We start from the raw sequence: 19,393 nt of genomic DNA, 5'->3' as shown, positions 1-19,393 counted from the left end.
AATTGCACAAAAAGCTTTTGACTTCCCACCCTCCAAGCAGCCAAGCAAGGGCTGAGGTGGGCCTGATGGAAGCCATGGTTTCCTTGCTTGCCTCAGATGCGTGTGAAAGTTGGACTTGGAACAGGGAAGACTGAAGAAGAATTGATTCATTCGAAAGGAGGTGCTGGAGAAGACTATTGAAAATGTCGTGACTCGGCGGAACTACGCGGGCCGGAGGGAAGCTGTGAGTCGGTGGGTCTGCGCGCGGCGGCGGCCGAGGCGGCGGGAAACAGGGTCGAGAGGGGCCCGGGCAGCACACGCGTGAGTGCGGCCTCGCCCGCGGCGCCTTCCCAAGCGAGTGGGAGCGAGCGGGCCCCGCGGCGTCATCGGCGGCTTGGAGCCGCCGCGCACCGGCCTAGCCATGTCGGAAACGGGTGACGAGCAGCCAATGGAGACGACCGGCGCCACGGAAAACGGGCACGAGGCCGCCCCCGAGGGCGAGTCGCCGGCCGGGTCCGGCACCGCGACCACGACCACGACGGCGACCGCGACTGTAGCCACCACGGCGACCGCCGCCACCCCGGCCGGCAATCAGAATGGCGCCAGCAAGAACGAGGAGGACGCGGGAAAAATGTTTGTTGGTGGCTTGAGCTGGGATACCAGCAAAAAGGATCTGAAAGACTATTTTACCAAATTTGGAGAGGTCGTTGACTGTACAACTAAAATGGATCCTAACACTGGACGGTCAAGAGGATTTGGGTTCATCCTCTTCAAAGATGCAACCAGCGCGGAGAAGGTACTAGACCAGAAGGAGCACCGGCTGGATGGTCGGGTTATTGACCCTAAAAAGGCCATGGCCGTGAAGAAGGATCCGGTGAAGAAAATCTTCGTTGGGGGTCTGAATCCTGAGGCCACTGAGGAGAAGATTAGGGAGTACTTTGGCGAATTTGGAGAGATTGAGGCCATTGAGCTTCCCATGGATCCAAAGTCTAACAAAAGACGAGGCTTTGTTTTTATCACCTATAAAGAAGAGGAACCTGTGAAGAAGGTTCTGGAGAAAAAGTTTCACACTGTCAGTGGAAGCAAGTGTGAAATCCAGGTGGCCCAGCCCAAAGAGGTCTACCAGCAGCAGCAGTACGGCTCTGGGGGCCATGGAAACCGCAACCGAGGGAACCGAGGCAGTGGTGGTGGTGGTGGAAGTGGAGGTCAGGGTAGTACAAATTACGGGAAGAGCCAGCGACGCGGTGGCCACCAGAATAACTACAAGCCATACTGAGGCCGTGGCAGGCACGACAGCTGACCGCGCCGCTCCGTTTGGATATCAGTGAACATAATTATGTACCAAATTTAACTTGGCAAACTTTCTATGGCCTGTCCCATGTGCATCTTATTTAAAATTTTCCCCCTGGAAATCACTCTCCTGTTTACTATTTCCAGAGCTAGTTGTGTTAGCAGCGTGTGGTGTATCAGAGGCCGAGCAGCATCGTGGGCCTAATTTAATACCAGGTTCCCCCAAACCCGAGGGGTGGGTGTGCGCCCTGCTGCTGCTCTGTATCCTGGGCCTGCAGGCCCTGGTGGGTAAAGAGTAAACTTGTATCTTAGGAAACCAGTGTCACCTTTTTTCACCTTTTAATTTTATATTATTTGTGTCATACATTTCCTGTTAACGGAAGTGTTAATTTTACTGTACTTTTTGGTACCTTTTTGGGAATCTAATGTATTGTAAGGTATTTTACACGTGTCCTGATTTTGCCACGACCTGGATATTGAAGCTATCCAAGCTTTTGAAATAAAAATTTAAAACCCCCCCCCCAAAAAAAAATGTCGTGACTGCTGAAAGGACAAACCGATCTGTCTTGGAAGAAGTACGGCCAGAGTGCTCCTTAGAGGCAGGGATGGCAAGATGTCATCTTAGATGCGTTGGACATATCGTCAGGGGAGACCAGGCCCTGGAGAAGGGCATCATGCTTGGTGAAGTGGGGAGGCATCGAAAGAGAGGAAGGCTCACGAGATGGACGGACTCAGTGGCTGCATCACTGGATTCAGACATAGCAACTATGGTGAGATGGTGCAGGACCGGCAGTGTTTCCTTCCATCGTGTGTCGGGTCGCAGCTGACCCTGTGGCACCACACAACAACGACAGCAACGAGCGGAGAAGTGTGGAGCCAAAAACATCGTCCTCAGACAGACTTCCGGTCCTCAAATGCAAGGAAGAAAAGACATTTGGCGAATGGGATGGTTGTTAGCTTTAAACAGCCAACTCAACCTTTTTTCCTGACTAGAGGATAGATAGATATATATAACCACGAGTAAGAATTAAATCCCAACTAAAATGCTGATCAAATGAGTAGCCATTTCTGCAGCACAATGACAGGGTATCACAAGGAAGCCTACATTTATCACACCACTCCTAAGGACATCTTGTCTTTTACTGCTGCCATTGACCTTGGAACAGTCGAGCATGTCAGAAGACGGGAAGTGAGAGGTGATTGGGGAATCCTGAATGTATGTATACACATATTGAGGGTGAGTGGGGCCTTCCCCAATCTCACCAGGCTGTGCACCTAGCAGCTCCTGAGTAACACCCTCGCTGAAGTCCTTTGTCTCAAGTGTGCCCTGGTCGATTTAACAAGTTAAGGGCCTTCCGTTTTCACTGGTGAAAGTGACAAACAAGGACGGGAAATCTATTCTGAATTTGCCACAGATCTCTGTGTGGGGTTTCAGAAAGAAGATTCCTGCTCTCAAAACTCCGCCATCTCTGTGGGGAAGATGTGCACAGGGGGATCCTTTCAGAGCTACACTGGAACAGAAACAGCACAGGAGGGTGTGAGAGAGGTCTGTGAGGACCCCCACCTCCTCAAGAAAGCCTTTTCTTCTGCACCCACGTGATCAGGTGCCAGCCCAAAAGATGATGGATCAATAGGGTGCGGTTGTGGGGTCTGGTTACCTTTTTGGCAGTATTTTGGCAGCCATGGTGGAGCACTGGACTACTAAAATGTTGGCATTGAAGCCGCCAGCCATCAGGCTGTCTCTGTGGGGGTCCCAGCCTTGGAAACCTAAGAGGCTGTTCTCCTCCACCCTGTAGGGTCACCGTAAGTGAGAAGCGACTTATGGCGATGGGTTAGTGCAGCGGTTCTCAACCGGGGGGTCGTGACCCCTTTGGGGGTCGACCGACCCTTTCACAGGGGTGGACCAATTCCTACCAGTAGCAAAATGCCAGTGATGAAGCAGCAATGAAAATAATGTTATGGTTGCGGGCCACCACCGCATAAGAACTGTATGAAACGGCATGAGGAAGGTTGATTATCCGTGAGTGGGCTCTCCGGCTCATGTGGTTGTGCGTGGTCCTCAGCATGTGAAAGACGTCTTTCATTACCATTTGTGTATATGTGCGTGGCTGTATCATATATATAAATGTATGTATGTATATTTAGGTAGACATAATTAAATTATCAAGGAATTGTCATGGGGTAATATAGCAATCTAGTTGAACTTAAAAGTAGAGAACGTTTATTGGGACAAGGTAAGTTGCAACTTGGGCATTCCCTCAAAACCCAGAGGATTCTGAAGAAGTGATTCAGAGAGACAGTTCAGAGAGCTTATGAGCAAATACAAGGAGATTCAGTGAGAATTCAGTGACTGGTGGGCATTTCGTTCATGGTTACAAAATTGGGTGGTGCTAATAGATTATACATATTGCTAAAGTTGTTTTATAGTTTTTTAAGTTAAAAATAGTCATCAAATTGTATGCATTTAGCTTCAAAATAATCACGAGATCCTATTTGCTTGACTTTAAGGGGGACATGCATAATTTGAAAGTTTATCGTAAATAAGCATTTGTTTTGAACTTGGTTTTACTGAGCAGGACATATTTTTTCTCACTGTTTTTAATAACCATGACCACAACAAATACTAACAGAACACAGTTACATAATGTTAATGATTATTGATTTTTGTTTATTTTTTCCCAAGGTTTTTTTTTCTGAGACAACTTAGCCTTTTTAATTCCTTGTTTCACAAATAAAGCTGACTGCTTTGGTTGCTCTTTGCTGACAAGTCAAAGAGACCAAATCCCATGTCCTTGTCCGACTCTTCCGATTCTTCCTCTGCTTCTTGCTTGGCCGGGGCCGAAGCAGCAGGAGCAGCAGCAGTGGTGGCGGCAGCCACAGGGGAAGTGGCCACAAATGCAGACGGATCGACCAAGAAGGCCTTGACCTTTTCAGCCAGTGGGAAGGTGTACTCAGTCTCCACAGACAAAGTCAAGACCCGCTTGTACCCATTGATGGTTGAATGGGACACAGAGGCGAAAGTTGGGTAGCCAATCTGCAGGCACACGCTGGCAATATTGCGGACACCCTCCAGGAAGCGGGTGTGCGGAGCTTCCTCTGGGATGTCAAGCACTTCCGGGTTGTAGATGCTGCCGCTGTCAACACCTGCTAGGTGATCAGCCCCAAGGAGGAGGTGGAGAAGCTCATTCAGCATGTTCAGCAGGGTGGCTTCTCTGGCACCCGCTTTGTCTCCAGTCTTGATCAGATGCACGTCCCTCAGGATTTCAATGGGGCCTCTGGAGATCCTCGTGGTGATGCCCAAAGCCTGGAAGAAGGAGGTCTTCTCAGGACCCAGGCCCAGGTTCTGAGCCGGCACAGTCACCTCACCTGGACGATGGCACCGGCACGGGCGGCAGCTGGCACCTTGTTGGCCAGCAGCATGTCCCTGATCTCAGTGAGGTTCTCCTTGGTGAACACAAACCCCACATTCCCTCGGATAGGAGGCAAGTTTCTCCAGAGCCGGGCTGCTCTCCAAGTGCGCTCAGATGGCCTTGAGCACCGTGGTGGGCCTGCCTGCGGAGGGACCTGCGGATCTGCTTGGAACCCACATGGTCTGCTCCACGATGAAGCCCTTTGGATAACCATCCAAAAGTTGGATGATTTTAAGGAGGTAGTTGGACTTTCAGATCCTTCCAGGTCACCCTGTCTTCCCTGGACTTCATGGTGGTGCGTCAGGGATGGCCTGGCGGGGTTTAAAGATGTTGTCACCCCAAGAGGACGCCTGGCGAGCTCCCAAGTTTGATTGGCACATAATTTACATATGATCCAGTTGAACAGTTCAATCATGCAGTCCCATCAAGGGAGTTGTGCTATCCTCACCACATCCAGCGTAGAGCCCACCCACCCAAGGTCATATTGCCTTTAAACGGAGTTCCACAATCCCAATCTGCTCTACCGCTCCTCCTCCCAGCAGGGCGCTTTGAAATTGTTTGCCAAGCCATTTTCTCGGGGTACAGTAGAGAGTTACAGACAGGGTGGGGTGCATTCTCAACATGCAGGGGTTACTTTGGGAGCTGTAGCATAGCCACCATCTTGGGCCAGGAGTCTGAAGTTATTTTGGGCCGTTCTCACTCAAAACAGTAAGTGATGCACTTGGCACATGTGTGTGGTGAACTCTTGAGAGTCTGTCTATCTGGTAGGTTTCTGGCATTAGAATGACTCCGCTGGTCGAAGGGCAATTCCCTCCAAATTACTCTCCAAGAAGCTTGCACCTCTCCCCACTCCTTCCCTTCCTCACACCAATATCTGTGTAGACAGGGCCCATTTCTTCGACTCCTGATGCCTTACCACTCTGGCTGTGAAACTGGCTCTAACTAGGTGAAACTCAGATACCAACAATCCCGACTCATTTCCTCGATATTGGTTTGCAGAAAAGCTTCTGTAAGGACCAGTGTAAACAGGATTCATTCTGTTCTCATCCTTAGGGCATGTGTAGCTGGACCGGCCCTGACCTGAAGAACTTATGACGGGATGCATCCCCTGTGAACACAGCCTCCCACCTGTGTTAGTCTGGGTAGACTAGAGAAACGAATCCACAGACACTCATATGTACACAAGAAAGAGCTACATATAGTCATTGTATATTAAGGAAACAACCCAGCCCAGTCCAGATCAAGGCCATAAGTCCGAAATTAGCCCATATGTCTGATACCAATCTATAAAGTCCTCTTCAGACTCACAAAATGTATTGAATGACACTGACTGTAGGAAGATCACAGACCAGTGTGTGGAAAGTCTTGTGGATCCAGTGGCAGTGGAAGCATTTCAGCACTGCCGTGGGTCTCCACATGGCTCCTCCAGCTCCAGGGCTCAATCGTAGCTCATGTGTCTTGTCAGCAGGAAGATGAAGCAGAACGTCTCTTCCCTCCAGGGAGGAATACAGGAATTCCCAGAGTCCGCAGGAGAAGGCCATGCCCACATGGAGGCCTCATTGGCTATGGGCTGATTGACAGGCTAGACTCCACCCCTTCACAAGGTGACAGGAGATTATGTAACTACCACACCACCCATCATGCTAAGGCCACCATTTTCTGTACATGGGATGCATGGCTGCTATGTGCAGAGCCTGATCCCCTGTAAAACCACAAACGTGAAATGTATTAAAAATTCCTTATGAATATGTACAGCTTCCCTTTTACCTGCACAATTCAGGGAGTGGGGTCTGAGGAGACATCCTCCTGGCTTCTTGCTCGATGCTTTGCAGTAAAACCGCTTCCTCTTTCTCAAAGACCGGTGTCCTGAGGCTGGATTTCAGTGCAATTGTCCATGCAACAGGAATATCAAACCTTGCTAATGCCACGGATGAAAAAGAGCTTTCTGTATTGTTCGGATTTGCATTGTTTGCTGTGGTTATTATTTATTGGATATTTGACTTTTTTTTCAACCTCTTGGCAGAAATTGCTCAATGATGGGACCTGCTGATGGTTCCTTCTGAGATCTGGCTTGAACGGACTCCTCTGAGATTCAGTCCGGATGTCATTTGCTCTGAGAAACCTTTCCAGAAATAGTCCTTTCTCCAGCTTCCGGCCACATGGGACCCCCAGCCTTGCTCCTGTAATGTATTGTATCTTGCCAATATATTGTATATTTTACATATTGTAAACTGCATGTTTTCTTGTCTTTCAACAACCCTTCCTTCTAGCTACTATACTTGGGTTAGGAGACCCAGAAACCAATTTTCCCAGAAATTCTGACCTTCTTTAGTCTCTTGCCCGGTGTCTGGCCTGGGCTGGTTTCATTTTGAGTAACTCTTACTGTGGCAGACGGACATGTTATGTTCCAGGGAATTTTCTGAAACAAAGATAAGGTGACAAAGTCATTGAGCAATGCTGCAGTTTCCCGGAGCCTGAGCCTGGGAGTGTAACAAAGCCATGCCCTCTGTGGTAGTTACATCATCTGTTGTCAATTTGAGACTTACGAGTGAAGGGGTAGAGTGTAGCCGGTCAATCAGGTCGCCGCTTGATGACCTCCTTTGGAGGTGCTGCGGAGATAAATAGCTGGCTGAAGGCTGGACACAAGCTCGCTCCCTGCGAGACATTTCCGTTGACAAGCCACTTGGAGCTACGCTAGGGCTCTGGAGTGGAGGAGCCATGTGGAGACCCCAGTCAGCTCTGAGATGCTTCTACCACCACTGGATCCACAAGACTTTCCACCCACAGGCCTGTGACCTTCCTGCATTTGGCATCATTGCATGTGTTGTGTGAGTCTGAAGAGGATTTTATAGAGTGGTATTGGACATATGGGCTAATATTGGACTGAAGGATTTGTTCTGAACTGGGTTGGGATGTTCTGTCAATATTCAACTGCTCTTGCATATAAAGCTCTTTCTTAGACACACATGAATGTCTATGAATTTGTTTCTCTAGTCCACCCAGACTAACACACCCTCTCACCCAACAAAAACGGACATCAAGACAAACCTAAGTATTCCAAGTAATCATTGATATGTTGAATTCTGAGTGACTTTTTCAAAAGAATTCACTTTACAGAACATGAAGTGATTTTGATGTATTCACTGGAAACCATGATAGGGCAGGGGAAGTCTGGCTTTTAGACATGAGCATGACTGTGAATTCTGTTATGTATGGTTTTCCTTTTTAAAATCAAGTTAAACATATATTTATGAGCCAGTAGCTCTGAGCTGAGCAAAGTGGGGAGACGGGGTTGACAGTTTGAGCCCTTGCCCCTTCCTTACCTGCCCTGTTAAAACTAGCCCCATGCCCTGTCCCATGCGCCATGTTAATGTGATCAAGAACCTGCAGATTAGGAGAGATGATCACTCCCTGAAGTCTGCTGACCTGTCCAGGGTAGCCTGTCCAGGCGTAGATGGTGAACAGACTCCTTCCACAAGTCAGATTTGGAAGAAAGGCAAGCTGGGATTCCCCTTGGGTTTCATGAACCCCAAAGAATCTTATTTAAAAGTGTTTATGTGCAGGAGGGGTGTGGAGAGTGCGGGGGGCAGGATGAGAGGTGTGAACTGTCGAACACAGAGGTGATGGTCTGAAATATAAATTCCCCGCTTAATTCACAATTTTAAAATTAATTTTTAAAAAGTGTTCATGTGGATTTTTGTATTTCATTACATCAGGGGAATTTTTCACTGATCTTAATCATTTTTTTAATGATCACGTGCAAAATGGAAGGAGGTGGTCAGGGATGCAACACCTATGTTCTTATCAGATTAAATTGTTATGGATTAAGTTGTTCTAAAGAAATTAACAAACAAACTCCCTGCCACTGAATTGATTCTGGCTCACAGCGACCCTATAGCACAGGATGCTCCTGCCCCTGTGAGTTTTCCAGACATTAACTCCTGATGGGAGAGGAAAGCCCTGTCTTTCTCAAGCGAGTCATAAATTACTGTTAAAGAGGTCACGCTTTATGATTAGCCAAATCATGTTTAAAGAATCTCATCATTGTCTGGTTTCTATTAAAGCGTGGGTTTGTAAATGTCAACCAATTAGAATTATTTCTTTGTAAGTTCTTGAATCATGTAAAAAATGTAGGTGGTTTTATTGAGATATAATTAGCATATCGTTCTATCCAATAGTTCACCAAGAAAGGTATGCAATTGTCACCACATAAACGTTGGAACATTTTATTTCTTCTTAGACTCATTGGGCTGACTCCTCGTTTCCTCCCAACTTCCCCTTCCCCCAAGTAATTATTAATCCAATTATGAACTTCATAGACCCATCCATCCTGACGTCTCTATGCAGAAAACATCCGAAACAAAGACACCCCCCCACCAAAAAAAAGGCCCCTGCAACAATGGCCAAATGAAACAGACAACTGCAATAAAAAAGAAAGCACAAAATATTTAAAAACCAGAATAAATTTTAAAATGGGTGAAAGGGCGATCAAACGGTTTAAGTGTCACATTCCAGCCGGACTGTAGATGCTGAGCTCTCCTCTACAACGCTCTTTGATATGAAGGGTCCTCACATTCCTAGACTACAGCCAGCAGCCAGCGCTGATTCACTGGGGACTCACTCAATCCACATGCAATTCAAATGGATTTGGGTTTCGATTATCATCCACAGCATTCTGAAGAAAGCCAGGTGCTTACAACTTAGGCTGTGGTCCCATTCCCTCTGCGGGGCTTGGATTTCATTGTTTATAATCCTTGCACCACACAAGTAGTGTATGATTTTATTATTTATAATCCTTGTATCACACAAGTGCTTCGTCCCTGTGCTGTGCTTCTGTGCAGACTGAGTTGATGCCTCACCTGGATGGCTATTTATTTTGCCTCAAACCTTTAAGACCCCAGGTGCTATATATATTTTTTTTGATTGCTGGGCACCATCTGATTTTTTTCACCATGCTTTGCTATAGAATCCATATCTTCAGTGATCTTTCCATGAGGGAGAGTACCATGCGGGCCATGCCACAAAAACAAATTGTTCTTATATCAGGGCTATGATCAAGTAAGAGCTCAAAATCCATTCATGTTATCTGTCCCTGGTTTTCTTTAGAGACATTATCATTGTATTGCAGTACATCATAAATCATCCCCACGGGGCATAAAGTAATTCTTAATAGTATTGTCATTTTAGTCCGTGTTAGAGAACTTAAAACACTGTCGAGAAAACCTAAAAATTGCATCCTACGAGTCAGTGTTGACTTGCTGGCAGTGAGATGGGAAAAAGAATGCATTCATGTGTAGGGTGTCTTTTTAGCCTACAGTATAGGAATTGTTGACTTGTCTAGCTTGGAAGCGGGTGACTAGACACTACTTACACAAACCATGAGCGTTGGAGATAGGACAATACTTCAAAGGAAGGCAGGACCATGCCTGGTAGGCTAACGTATGCCACAAAAACGCAGAGAGGGGGTGAAAACGGCAAATATATGTTGGTTCTGAGTTGCTAGTCAATGACCCCAAAGCAAGAGGTCCAAAGTCCACAAACCCCAAATCCAAACTACCTGCAATCAACTCAATGCTGACTTATCACAACCCTATAGGACAGGGTAGAACTGCTCTGGTGAGTTTCCGAAATGGTAACTGTTTACGGATCTAGAAAGCCTTGAGGACCAGCTGGTTGTTTCGAACTGCTGACCTTGAGGGGTTCAGCCCAACTCATCACCACCACACCACCAGTTCCCTAATTTTGACATAGGGTCACCTGCTTCTTCTCCCACGAGGGCAGTGGAGCTTTAAGTTCAAGGGGAATTTCAGCTCCTTAGAACTGCTACAAGTAAGGTAAAGACCAGCTCTCTTACAGAGTGGGGGAGGGAGCGGCATTCCAATTCTGGTCCTTCTGGGGAGGTCCTTGAAGGGGGTTGTGCACCTCAGGAGACGGTCTAATGTCCTTGTTGTCTGTTGCACAGTGTCTGGGTCACCAGGGACTGGGGAGAAACGAGGTCAGAAGTGCCCAGTGAGGAACGTAGTCCCAGGCATATTTTCTCCTTGGCAGGGGGGGGGGGGAGGGGGCGGAGGGGTGTCTATGTAAGTAATTTTAAAGGGTTTTCTCAATGGTGGGTTGCCCTATCTGGTTTACCCATCCTCAGAAGTGTGACAGACAAGTCCCCTACCTCCTCGTGATTTGTATTCACAGTAAGATTCACCATAAACTCTTGTAGGAGAGTCTGTTGATTTGAGATGACCGCAGACTGCGGCTACCTGGCTGGGCTTGATGGATCATCTCCCTCTCCCCACAACCACGGGAATCCGACCCCATTTGGAGTGAGGCCACCTTGTCAGGCAGCTACAAACAGGGACTGGGAGTGTCCCTCGCCATGTCTGGAGCACCCCCCCCCTCCCATGGAGGTTTGAAGCCGGAAAGGCTAAGGGCATGAGCAAATTCAGGCCCTCTGAGCCAGGTGGGCAGTACATCTGGGAGGGCCCATACTAGGCCAGGTGGGCTTAATTCAGCCACTGGTGTCAACCAATACCTTTCAACCATGCCTTCCAGCAGTAGGTCCCAAATACTGGGACCTTGAGACCCCCCCTGGCCCCTTTTCAGCTGCCTCTCCGCCTTCTGCTCAGCTGTGCCATGGTCTCTCTCTCTCTCTCTCTCTCTCTCCTGAACTTCTGTCCTTGATAAAAACCAGGCTTCAGCGTGAATTCTTTCGAAGTCAAGGACCGAGATATTTCCCACCTGAGAAACCTAACAACCTCTCTTGAAGTGGTTTTAAGATATTCAAATAAGGGTCGATATTCAAATAAGGGTCGATGCATGGCTTATGGGAAGCAGGCAGGCACATTACCTCATGGCTTGGGAGACCGGATTACTACCTGATCTTAGAACAGAAACCTGTCTTTGTCTTGTTGCTTATCCGCACAGCAGGGGACTCCTACAATATCTGCCCTTTTGTGATTGACTAACTTCACTCAGCCTAGTGGCTTCTAGGTCTATCCCATCATGAGGAGTTTTATAGTTTCATCGTCATTTTTCAGGGATGCGTAATATTCCCTTGTGTGTATGTACCTGAGTTTCTTTTGGATCATCCGACTTTAAACCCTGAACAGTTCCTTTGGGTGCAGTGCTTGGGTGATTCTTTACAACATGCTGCCAAGTTCTGAATCATGATGTCCTTTCAACACATTCTTTACTTCATTTTTTTTGGTGACCAGTAACTGGGCTCTTAAAAGCTTGTGAGTGGCCAGCTCAGGTACAATTAATTATTAATTTCTCTATGCCTCTGGGAGGAAAGGAGAGTTAAGAAAATGGAACATGCTGGGAGACTAGTCCAATTAAGGAATGGACCGCTGGAACCCAAGTCTCCATGACTTTGAACCCTTAGGAACTAGGCGGTACCTGGCTACCACTACCCACTTCCCTGAAAAGGATCCCATTCAAAGAGCGGTTCTCAACTTGTGGGTCATGACCCCTTTGGGGTCGAATGACCTTTTCACAAGGGTTGTCTGATTCCTAACAGTGGCAAAATTAGTTATGAAGTAGCAGTGAGAATAATTTTTATGGTTGGGGGGGGTCACCCCAACATGAGGAACTGTCTGAAAGGGTTACGGCGTGAGGAAGGTTGAGAACCCCTGTATTAGAAGAAGTGGAAGGTTTCTGGAGTGGGTAATACTCGTTTCTTGGCTTCGAACCATGAAAGAATTCACGGTGAAGCTCGTTTTGTAATCCAAGTGAGGTTTTTTAATGAAGGACTGGACACGTTTCAGGTTTAACAGTCTCAAAAGGGTTCACGATTGAGCACGAGCAACTGTGAAATAGTGTACCCACACGTGTGGAGCTGGGGGAGGGATCCTGGGGACTGAGGGTGGAGGGAGAAAGGGACAAGAGGCCGCAGAGGCTAGAGGCTGTGGCAAGAGAGGCCGTGGGCCCCAAGTAGGCCTGGAGTCGGCGCATGTGGGTCCCAAGCTGGCCCGGAGCGGACCCTGAGGGGGCACACCCAGGCAGCGCGTGTGCGCCTCCACACTCCAACCTGCCAACTGACCAGGAGCAGGGTGAGAGACAGCAGCCTTCCCACAGCCAGGATATTCCAAGCCTCTGGCTGGGGAGGCATGGCTGATGGTGTGGGTTGCCCCATTGGCTGGGTTGAGCCCACCTGGGTGAGGTCATGACCCTGGGCCTAGATTGGACCACCCAGGTGTAACTCCCACCTGGCTTCCATGCTCGGCTTGTTAGGAGCATCCTCAGTTTGGGGGAATCCATAGGTGTCTAAAAGTCATCTGATTTCTTCCCAACCTCCTCTAGGGGGCTTTGCAGGCATGGGAGGGACAACCCCTGTTCATCTGTCTCGCTACCTAACAGAACCACAGAACCGGGTCAATAGTCAGGGGAGGGAAGGAGATGTAGAGCATAGCCCAACGTCCTAAAACGGGCAGACTTGCAGGGCAGCTGGTGGAAACCCCGAGTCTACGGCCCTTCCCAGCCTTCAGGCCAAATGACAGGTCTGCCAGGGGAACAAGACACAGCTCAGGACAATCAACCATTTGAGACCAAAATGTCAACATTTATCCAAGGGCAATATTTATGTATAATTCCCCCACACTCTTTATTTCAATGTTAACAGAAGCTTTAATTTGGTCAGGGCACTGAAGCATACACACATGGTCTCAAAGTGCCATCACTAATGAGACGTGATCACTGCGGCTGAGTCGATTCTGACACCTGGGAACCCGTGAGCTCCCAGCAGAACTGTGCTCACTATGGTTTTCCATAGTTGATTTTTGGAAGTCGACCAGCTGGACTTTCCTCCCTGATGCCTCTGGGTAGACTCCAGACTTGGAGTTAGCAGCTGAGCGTGTTAAAGGTTCACATGACTGTAATTTAATATGGATCCATTGCCACGAAGTCGATTCTAAGGCATAACAACCTTATCCTGTGTAGGTTTCAGAGGCAGTCAATCTTTAGGAGAACAGACAGCCTCGTCTTTCTCCCAGTTACTGGTGGCGTTGAATGATTTCATACAGTCAGATTGTCTTGAGCCCCGCTAGCAAGTTAGCATATACACATTTTAAATAATTTAATGATAAATGTCAACAAACAAAAAATTTTCCTTTAGAAAGTACCTTGGAACATCAGATTATTTTTTTTGTAATGAGAATCAGTATGTATATACTAGACAAGGGTGTTTTTCTATTTTAGGGCAAAGGTTACAGTGTTGCTACCAAGGGGGATGTGGATAAGTACTCCATCCATCCATCCATCCATCCATCCATCCATCCATCCATCCATCCATCCATGGGGGTGCTGGTTGCAGATGCTCTCCTCCTGGTTGCTGTGTTAGTCTGGGTTGATGAGAGAAACCAACTCATAGACACTCATATGTGTGTAAGAGAGAACGTTATATCAAAGAGCAATTGTACATTTAGCAGACCTCCCAGCCCAGTCCAGGGCAAGTCCATAAATCCGATATGAGCCCATATGTCCATTATCAGTCTTTAAATTCTTCTTCAGACTCATGCAGCACACGCAATGACACAGAATGCAGGAAGAGCACAGGTCAAGAGGGTGGAAAGTCTTGTGGCTTCAGTGACAGTGGAAGTATCTCATCTCAACACTGGTGTGGGTCTCCACGTGACTCTTCCAGCCCTGCGTAGCTCCATGTGTCTTGTCAGCAAGAAGATGAAGCAGAGCGTGTGTGTCTGGCCTCCAGGATGCTATTTATCTCTGCCGCACCTCCAAATGAGGTCATCAAGCTGCTACCTGATTGACAGGCTAGACTCCACCCCTTCGCAAGTTGACAGGAGATGAGGTAACTGCCACAGTTGCTGTCTGGAACATCCATTTGTCAATGTGTTCTCCCGCCCTTCAAAGCAAGTGTGCACTGCAGCACCCCCACCCCCACCTCCCAGTGTACAGACAAATCAGAAGATTCCTGGTTGGTAGGTCTCACACGCAGTACGGTGCTAGCTTTTATCAAGTTGGTCACTTTTGTCTTGATCAGCTATAGACGTCTACAACGTTGCTTCTCAGACTATCATGTACCTGGAGATGTTAAAACCACAGCATCTGGAGTCAATAGTTCCGGGTCAGGCCTCAGATTCAGCATTTCTCACCAGATCTCAGGTGATGCTCATCTGAAGTACACACTTTGAGTAGAAGGTTCTAGAAGGCACAGGAGGTTTGCACCACTCCTCGGGACCCTGCAAATTGGAGATAAATGCCACTCGAACTACAGAACAAATCAAGATAAACAAACAAACAAACTTTTGGATTCTATCCTTCTGTCGATGTCTCTCTGGGTCTGTTTGACGAGGAGCGTCAAACGAGGATGGATGCTTGGCCTTTCTACTTTCCGCGGGAGTCACAGTCTCGGACACCCACAGGGTAGGTCCGCCCTGCCCTGTAGCGTTGCTCTGAATCCAAATGGTTTTGCTTTCACAGCGGCCGATGGATTGGACATGTCGGGGCAAGGGCATCCTGCTGGGTAAAGCACAGGGCCGTGACAGAGAGGAAGGCCTGCGCACGACGGACTGTCACGTGGCTGCAACAATAGGCTCAAGCATAGGAACGATTGTGAGCATGCCGCAGCACTTCCTTTCGTGGCCCTGAGGGTCCCTATGAATCGGACCCAACTCGATGGCCCCTAACAATAGCAACAACACGGACCACCCACTGGGACTGTCAAGTGGTTACACGTTGTAACAGCTCTAAGAAGCCCCAAACCCACACAGGTCCCAGGAAAACATGTAAGGAGGAAATGGAGACCTTAGACATCTGCTCCTTCAAAGAATGGTCCTCGGAATTTTCTTTTTTAAAATCATTTTACTGGGGGCTCACACAACTCTTATCACAATCCATCCATCCATCCGTGTGTCCAGCACATTTGTACATTTGTTGCCATCATCATTCTCAAACATTTGCTTTCCACTTGAACCCTTGTTAATAGCTCTTCATTTTCCCCTCCCTCCCCCATGATGCCCCCTAATTTATAAATTATTATTTCATGTCTTACACTGACCAGTGTCTCCCTTCACCCACTTTTCTGTTGTCCGTCCCCCTGGGAGGGGGTTACATGTAAATCATTGTAATCTGTTGCCCCTTTCTCCCCGCATCTTCCCCTTCCCCTCCTGGTATGGCTACTCCCCTTGACTTTTCTTATCCTGGTTAGTTTGTTGTCTTTCGGATGGAGCTCAGAACCCAGAATGCTCTCCATTTGGCAGTCCTGTGTTAGGGAATTTCAGGATTCTCTGCAAGAAGCTGGCCACCTGTCAATCACCTGTAGATATCCTGGGCTATAGGGCCCCAGGCGGCAGTGGGCTGAGCTTTAGCACGATGCCACGCCTTCTCCAACGAAATCTGTTTTGTCTCACGGCCGGCTGAGTCACATAGAATAGATAGTGAGTTTATCGGCACATGGTCTACAGATCATGTTATCCGTTTACAAATATAGCCCATTAGCACACTGGCACGGTGCAGTTCAAGCCCTTCCGGCTCAAGTGTGTTGGTCCTGTCGGCGGTGTAAACAGCTCTGCGGTTTGGGATTACACCCCGCAGGGCAGCGTGCAGGGTCTGCAGACGTCGCGCAGTCACGGTAAGGGGTGATTTCCTGGAGGTTCCCCTTTCAGGTGGCCGTCACGGGAGCGGGTGCTCCTGAAACGAAAGGGGGGGGCTCTAGAACTTGAGGTGGGGGTGGGGTGGGGGTAGGGACAGTTGTTTGTACCCACAAGGATGGAGCCAGCCCAGGTGACAGGGACTATCCCCGCTGGGGCTAAACCTGGCTGAGGAGTCTGTATTCACCTTTGTTTTAAAGTCAAGAGCCAGAGCTGAATGGGGAAGGCAGTGCCCCGGGTCCAAGAAGAGATCAAATAAGTTACGGAACTATCTTCATTTGTCAGGGACTGGATGGTCCCAGAGGGTTTCATGGCTCCTGACTAGGAGAAGCCGCCGGACACTGGAGACCCGTGGGACCAGGGTCTGCTTTGTGTCCATTCCTCTGTGCACCCAGCACTTCTGAAAAAACCCTCTCCCCTAACTCACACATGGGACCTTCTCCCACCCATCTAATGGGGAGCCCCCGCTTGCCTGTGGGGTGGAGAAAATTCCTCAGCTCCTCACATAACTCTTGCTATCTTCTCTGGATAGCTGGTAACATGCAGTCCCAGGTTAATGAATTCTCTGGTATAAATAACGGATTTATTCATTTTTTTCATAAAAAGCTTCACTAGGTACCAGGTACTGTTTTAAGGACTTTACAGACATGGTCTGCATAACCAATCCCCTCCTCAGCCTTGTAGGAGCTGCTTCCTGACACTGTATTCACATGGGCCATGGAGGGCCAGGTTCAGAGAGGCTAGAGGCCTGCACTTGGTCAGGGGGGTTAGAAGGACACCGGCCAGCACCGTTCTACTCTCAGACTACCTTCTTTTGTTTTTTTTCAATGAGATTTAAAAAGATCATTTTATTGGGAGCTCGTACAACTCTTACCACAATCCTTGGAGATATTGGCCCTGTACTGTGCTTTCCCATCCCGGTCCGGTCTGTCATTTAACAAGAAAACCAGGGATGGAGTGGTAAGAAATTCCACTCCCCCCCCGCCCCCCCGGGACTGTGGCATCTGACCTCTGAGTGGACTCGTGCTTTGGTGCCAAGGGACACGTTTTTCCAGTCACGCCTACTGGCTCAGGGTGGAGGATGGCTCTGTACATGGATTTTGCTACCTCTGGGCTGAGGTGAGGGACGCTGGAAATGATTCACCCAAAGCTCCATGGGTGGTTCTTTGCCCTTGGAGGGCCCTTAGTGGGGTCACCCCCGTCCCTTCCCTTTACTCACTTCCTCCTGAGAGCACCCCCCCCCCCCACAGCTCTCTTGGCTCCTGCATTGCTCATCAGCTGCTTTGGGGGGAGGTCATCCCTTTGCGCACACTGTTCCCCCCCCCCCCCCCCCCCCCCCCCGCAGACTGAGAACTTGGAGGCAAGGACAGGAACGCTTTATCCTCCTGCACTGAAGGAGTGGCCTGTAAATCAAGCCAAGCCAACCCACTGCCACTGAGTCTAACCCGACTCACCAACCGCACCCCTCCGCAACAAACCCAACTCTTTGCTCCTGCCGTTGTTGCTTCTGTTGTCCGTCCTGCAGCTGTGACAGCTTGATCTGCCACCGATCAAGAATTGGCACAACTCCACCCGCCTCCAAAAGTCAAATCTGCCCGTTGTTCACAGTAACAGACCTGACCCCATTGCCTTCCAGTTGACTCTTTAAGAGTCAGTGCAGGGCGGAGTGGAGCTTCCCCGTGGGATTTTCAAGGCTACAATCCTCTGTGGGAGCAGAGGCGCCCCCTTTCTCCAGAGGAGCTGTGGGTGAGTTCCATCCCCCTGGCCTTCTGGGTAGCAGCCCGGCCCTTAACCCACTGTGCTACAGGGCTCGTCATGCTAAAAAGAAAAAAAGAAAAAGAAAATAAAAGCCAAATGTATGAAATGAAGACGTGTATTGGGGGATGTCGCTGAAGGGAGGTTTCAAGTGAGTGCCTTGCTGTGTAGACTGGGCTTATCCTGAGCTGTCAGTCTCCCTCATGGGGAGATGAGGCAATGCTCCTCTTTGCCTTACCGGATTTGCCAGGAACTTGTCCTGACATGGTTGTGTCAATTCATACATAGGGTACATATGGGAACCTGCTTCCCTGATTCGGGGGGGGGGCGCTCTCTAGAGAAACCGTAGCGGCAGGGGCAGCATGGAGTACAAGCAGGGCGGTAGATGAGCCGTGTGACCCTGGGAAAACTCCGTAAGCTCGGTGAGCCTCCAGGGCATGGAACAAGGGGCCACCTTTCCAGCCTGGACTAGCGACTACAGTCAATGACCACACTGAGTTGTAGGCACTGAACAGCCCAAAGCCTATCATCAGAGACTTGGTTCCAACTGGGAGCAGCCCCCCGGGATGGCACAGACCTGCTTAGCAGAGTTTCTAAGACTGCCCCTCCTGACACCTCTTCACCCCGGGGAGCGGCCGTGGGTTCAAACTGCCCTTCTGGTTTCCACACTGGCTGCTCCAAGCACTGCGTCCACAGGACGGCACTAAAAGGTACCAGCCGTCACCTTCACGCTCCTTGGATGACGGGTGACACTGGGCTAATGTGGTGACACATTGTCTCAGGCTTGTCCTTGTCCCGTTTAGGACTTTAATCAATGTTCTTTTTCTAAAAAGAAAAAAGGTCTTACTGCAAAATTATAGAACCCTTTATTAAACAACTGCGGGAGAACGGGAAGGTCTTCTACTTCCCAGGGGCGGTCTGCCCTGTCCTGTAGGGTCGCTATGAGTCGGAATCGACTCGACGACAGTGAGTCTTTTTGTTTTTGCTTATTGAACAAAAATATCGGATGTGTGTGTAGGCGGGAGGGGAAGCGAAGAGGGCAAATCCCTAAGAGATAACCGCTAATGATCATAGACGCAAAGCCCATTTGAGGTAGAGGCGATTTAAGGGGTGGGGGCTGAAAGCCAGTTCTGGACACCCAAAAATGACGAAAAGAGCCCACTAGCTCACTGCTGTCCGTCTGTCGAGGTGACCCGACGCCCCAGGACAGACTAGAGCTGTCCCTCCATGGGGGTTTGAGGCTGTACATCATTACAGAAACAGACAGCCACACTGTCTCTCCCTCGGAGCGGCTGGTGGGTTTGTTGGGGTGGCAGTGGGGTAGATGGGGTGGTGTCAGCATCCTCAGCTCTTCAGATG

General features: G+C 48.9%; 2 pseudogenes; one reads left to right on the top strand and one right to left on the bottom strand.

Moving 5' to 3' along the window:
* The first annotated feature begins 202 nt into the window (after nt 1-202).
* On the top strand, nt 203-1,801 carry LOC142445421 (heterogeneous nuclear ribonucleoprotein A/B pseudogene; annotated as a pseudogene).
* Nucleotides 1,802-3,994: 2,193 nt separating this feature from the next.
* Nucleotides 3,995-4,970, bottom strand: LOC142446159 (large ribosomal subunit protein uL10 pseudogene; annotated as a pseudogene).
* Between the last annotated feature and the right edge of the window lie 14,423 nt (nt 4,971-19,393).

The sequence above is a fragment of the Tenrec ecaudatus genome, chromosome 4 (genome assembly GCF_050624435.1).
Source record: "Tenrec ecaudatus isolate mTenEca1 chromosome 4, mTenEca1.hap1, whole genome shotgun sequence".
NCBI lineage: Eukaryota > Metazoa > Chordata > Mammalia > Afrosoricida > Tenrecidae > Tenrec > Tenrec ecaudatus.
This window is presented reverse-complemented; position numbering and strand designations above follow the sequence as displayed.